General features: G+C 33.6%; 1 non-coding gene across 1 annotated transcript; it reads left to right on the forward strand.

Moving 5' to 3' along the window:
• The first annotated feature begins 611 nt into the window (after positions 1–611).
• On the forward strand, positions 612–720 carry LOC117029539 (U6 spliceosomal RNA). Its single transcript, XR_004424275.1, has one exon. It is a non-coding gene; the product is annotated as a U6 spliceosomal RNA (small nuclear RNA).
• Positions 721–5681: the final 4961 nt, after the last annotated feature.

Here is a 5681-nt window from a genome sequence, read left to right on the forward strand (position 1 = left end):
TTAATAACACAGGATCTTGATTAAAAAGCCAGTTTTACCCATTGCTCTCTCTGTGACCTTGAGCAAATCCGTCAATATCTCTGGCCTCAGTTTCTTTATTTTAAGATGGGAATAAAATTATGATAGTCTTGTATTAGTCTGAATTGGCTAAGTACTATAACAAATAAATCAAATCTCAAGACGTAACACAATAAAAATTTATTTCTGGCTCAAGTAAAGAAATGGCATTAACTAAAATGATAAAATAAGTTAAAGATAGCAGGATAAAAACATTATATGCAGAAGTTACTTTTCATATATACATATAATAACTAGTTAGAAGACATAATAACGGGGAAAAATCCTCATCCACATTACCAACAAAGAAGATTAAATACTTCAAAATAAATTTTAAAGGAAAGATGCAAAAACTACATGAATAAAGCAGTCCTGAAAACTATAAAAGGAGACAGACTTGAACAAATGGAAAGACACTCCCAGTTTTTCAGTAGCATGACTCAAGATCACAAACTGTCAATTCACTCCAAACTAATGTAAAATTTAACACAATCCAAATAAAAACAGGAATAAGCTTTTTATGGAGCTAGACAAGTTGATATTAAAAATCATGTGGTATACTCACTTTGGCAGGCCTTATACTAAAATTAAAATGATACTGAGAAGATTATCATGGCACTGTGCAAGGATGACACCCAAATTCATGAAGAGTTCCATACTTTTTCTTAATTATGTGGAAAAATGCAAAAATAGACAAGAATACACTTAAAAAAAAAAGACTAAGAGGAAGGACTGGCTCTGTCAGACATAAAACATACAATAACGTCTTCATAATTAAAACAGTGTGGTATTGGTGCATGAGTAGATAAACAGATGAAGAGAATAGATCAGAAAACGCAGAAACAGACCTAAATACAAATGGAAATTTAGCGTATGACAAAGGTGTCATCACAAATTACTAGGAAAAATATTGTAATTTTAATAGATGATTCTGGGACAGCAGGATAGCCATTTGGAATAAAATAGATTTATACCTCACACCATACATAAGCCTAAACTCCAAATAGAACAGGAATCTAAATGTAAAAATAATTGTGGGGGAGGGAAGTACTAGAAGAAAACATGGGTGATTTCCTCTTTAACCTTGGTATAAGAGATTTCCTAACTACGAGGCAATTAAGAAAAATGATAATTGGCTACATAAAAATAAAAATTTTCTGCATGACAAAAAATAAACTCAAAGACAACTGAAAACTTTGAAAAATGTTTGCATCAAAGATCTAACTATAAATAAAATCTAATATTGCTAATATATAAAGAATTCTTAAAATTGAGGAGAAAAGGATTTTTAAAAATCTATTAGAATGGGGAAAAGACACAAGCATACAATCCACAAAAAGAGATATAAAAATGACCTTTAAAGACAGGAAAAGATGTTTAATCTTACTCAAAATTAGAGATCAGCAAATTAAAACTATACTGGGATAATATCAGATTGACAACAATTAAAAAGTATGATAACACATTCTGTAGGGTAACAGGCACTCTCATACACTGTTAGTAGGAAAGCAAACTGGTACAAGCTTTTTGGAGGGAAATTTGGCAATATCTAAGAAAACTGCATATACATTTACCTTTTAACTCAGCAATTCCACAGCTGGGAATTTACCCAGAAGATACACCTCCAGTAACACAAAAAGTACATTTGGACAGGGTTATTAATTACAGCATTGTTTGTTGTTACAAAATATTGGAAACAATGCAAATATCTAAATATAGGAGAATGGTTAAATAAGGAATGTACATCTACACAGCTGTCAGAGGAAAAATTAAAAAAAGATTTCTATGAACTAATATGGATTGTCTTCTGGGTTACATTAAGTAAAAAAAAACAACTACTTATTATGTGCCACCTTTCATGAAAGAAGGAAAGAGAAATAAAATATACATGTATCTGCCCATTTGTGCTAAAAGAAACAGAAAGGATACATAGGGGGATAAAAGGTAGGGACATGGGATGGAAGGCATGATGGGGATGGGGGAAGGAACAGTTCTGAGTGTAAGTACAGTTCTGACTTTTAGAAACCATGATAATGTTTCATAGACAAAAATTTATAAATGATTCAAATCAAGTAAGATGAGAGAATAACCCTCATTCAAACATTAACAAAGGAGTCTAACGCTATTACAAACTACACTGAAGGGGGTGGGGATAAAAAGAACCAATTGAAATATGTTTGAAAAACAGCATTTTGACTATGTACTCTAAAGATAAAAAGAAATGCACACAAACATTCTACACCAGTTAGTAAATTCCTCCACTCCCCTAGAGTGGCATGGGTTAGTAATTCTGAAACTAATTTGTATATGTTTTTGGATTGTGCAAATAAGTAAACAAACTTTGAGTAATGAGAAGCAGATTTCTTACTGTCAGGGAAAGGAGTTACAGATAAGGAAAAGGGGAAGTCTAGAATGAACCTTGTGGTATTGGATTGAATTAAAGGGACTCATGGTAAGAGAAAGAGAGAAGATAGATGACAGACAGAAATTCAGTTTACATGTATGTGTGCATGTTTACACGTACAATGAAGTTTGTGAACGTGTTGCAATGATTTTGCTAACGTTTTTTGATATCAAAGGGATTATTCATTATGAATTTGTACCAACTGGACAGTTAACCAAGTTTACTATTTGGAAGTGCTGAAAAGGCTGCATGAAAAAGTTAGACGACCCAAACTTTTCGCCAATAATTCATGGCTCTTGCATTACAACAAAGCACTAGCTCACACAGTGCTGTCTGTGAGGGAGTTTTTAACCAGTGAACAAATAACTGTATGGAACACCCTTCCTACTCATCTGATCTGGCTCCCCGGTGACTTCTTTCTTTACCCGAAGACAAAAAGGAAATATTGAAAGGAAGACATTTTGATGACATTCAGGACATCAAGAGTAACACAATGACAGCTCTGATGGCCATTCCAGAAAAAAAGTTCCAAAATTGCTTTGAAGGGTGGACTAGGCACTGGCATCAGTGCACAGCTTCCCAAAGGGAGTACTTTGAAGGTGACCGTAGTGATGGTCAGCAATGAGGTAGGTAGCATTTTTTCTAGGATGAGTTCACGAACTTAATTGGCTGGCCTTACAGATTTTCTTTTTAGCTTGTCTGCTGAGAGGGTCTAGAAGTAATGACACCAGTAGCAATCAACACAGCAAGCACACAGATTTTGGTTTTTGGATGCATTTCTCTAATAATAGAAACCAGGGCTCCTTGGAGAAATGAATGATCCCAGGGCTGGGGTAGGGAAAGTGTAAAATTAACCTAGAACATCTTCTACTGCAAGAAAGAAAAGTGCTTAAAGAAAAAAAAATGATGGACAGACATGTTGAAAGGACACAGAAGTCAACTTGAAGAGGTTTCCAGTGGTCAAGTCTGGGCCAATTTGAAGAACTCAGAAAATGATGATCATAGCAACAGATTATAGAACAGAATAAAATAAATATATAGAATAAAATAAATATCCATTACTCCATTCCAGTATACATATGATTGAATCACCAATAAGTGGAAGGGAAAGGAAAGCTTTCTTCTTTACACTAGAATTCCAGAATTCAATAAATGTCAAAAAATGATGGAAATAAAAAAATCACCAGTTGCTGATTCGTGGACCAATATAGGATAAGAAACAGGATATTTACACAGTCTCAAAGCATCTCTCTATAAGATATAAATTTAAATACACAGGGAAAAATGGTTGCTTCAGTGGAGAAATACAGCAGACACTACCTTACCCAAATGGTCAAAGTTAGCATCTCCCATATGAAGATATTAACACAATGGACTCCCCGATGTGATATACTAAGAAACTGACAACCTCACTGCTGAGGTATTCTTATCAAACATGTATAATATGAATTTAATCACTATGAATTTGATCATAATCCAGATCCTGGACCATAAAATGGTCATTAATGGACAATTGGCAAAATTTGAAAATGTCTGCAGATTAGTTAATAGTATAGTAGCAATGTTAATTTCCTGATTTTAAAACTTGTAATTAGATAAGAAGTTAACATTTGGGGGTGTTGGGTAAAGGGTACATGGGAATTTTATATTATATTTTGTACAATTTTTGCAATTTTTATTAGTCTGAAATTATTTCAAAGTTAAAACTTTTAAAATAAAAAATATTAAAAAGACATTTAAAAATCTTGCCATCTAGGCTTGCAAACTTTTGTTTCAAAAGGGATAACTTAACATCCTCTCAAAATAAAAAGATATTTTCCTCTCAAATGTTAAATATATTTTGCTTTATAAAAAGCTAAAACGTGTATATAAATATATTTTTATATAAATTCTCCCCCAAATCAATATGTTTCCTGCCTTAGACTCATTATTTTAATTTTCCAACTACTGTTCATATTTTTAGAGGATATGACCCAGCTAATGATGTAATTTTTTTGTAAATTAACTCCTAAGGATAATTTCACTCCAGTGGAGGATATTGAGTGTCACACAGTCTAATTATATATATATATATATACACACACACATATATAACAAGTATTCATGTGCAATTATGAAGTTTCCTTTTGTATTTTAAAAAGGAAGTTGGAGAAATGGAGACCATTTCTCCATAAAGGCCTGCTCTAGAAAGGTTAGGCCTCTTTTGCTAACCATAAAATTTTTCACTACTCTACAGTTACTTCACATGCATATTATCAAATAAACTATGTTGAAGCACTTTATTTCCTTAAAATATATTTATTTACGGTAAGTAGCTAATCACGATGACTGCTTTTTTAAATTCTATTTTAACAAAATGTGTTGCTCTAAAGAATTCAGATGAAAATACAGCAGGTCCCCTGATTTTACCACCAGAGGGCATAAGACATTAAGAAATACGACAACCAAAACCCACTTGCTTCTGAGATTCACGGATTTCATGGTTTGAAATTTCTAGGTAGCTACTTCCAGAAAGGTACTCACTGGAAAGCAAATAAGGATAGGAAGAGATTAGAAGGGAAAAACTATCCTTTTTTATAAGCATGAAATCCTCAACCATGTTCTCAAGACTGCTCACCCATGTACATTTATTGATTATATTATTTATTTAGGTTAAACATTCAATTAAAAATTAAAATAGATTGGCAGTGATAAATTGTGATATTTCCTCTCCTGGTGATGTTTGAGAAAAATATTGGCTGGTTAATGCAATCGTACCTAGAAAATGAGGAATGAGCTAGTTCAGAATCAGCGAGGCCAAGGTGTTGAGTTCGATTTGTGTTTGGATCAGTGAACATCTCTCTAAATCGGGGCCACCTCCTCACTCTACCCAGCAAATGCGTGTTGTGGGGTGCAGGGGGAGTGGTGAGAGAGTACATAGGCAACCATCCAGCTCCGCACCGGAGAAAAGATTCAAACGCACATTCTACAGATGTTGGGTGGATGCGATCTCCTCACAAATGGACAGTATTTTGACCTTGAGATTAGCAATGGCTTGGAGTAAAATAATTCAAACTTCTCTTGTCTCTCCTACTATGATTCCCCCAACACTCCTTTTTCATTTCTATTTCCTTTCTCACCTAAGCCCAATCCCACCACCACCACCCCCTTTTTTTTTTTTTTTTTTGGCTGGGAAAGGTGGTGAATTATTGACTTTAATGGTTTAAAAAGTTATTTCAAT

The sequence above is a fragment of the Rhinolophus ferrumequinum genome, chromosome 10 (assembly GCF_004115265.2).
Source record: "Rhinolophus ferrumequinum isolate MPI-CBG mRhiFer1 chromosome 10, mRhiFer1_v1.p, whole genome shotgun sequence".
NCBI classification, from domain to species: domain Eukaryota; kingdom Metazoa; phylum Chordata; class Mammalia; order Chiroptera; family Rhinolophidae; genus Rhinolophus; species Rhinolophus ferrumequinum.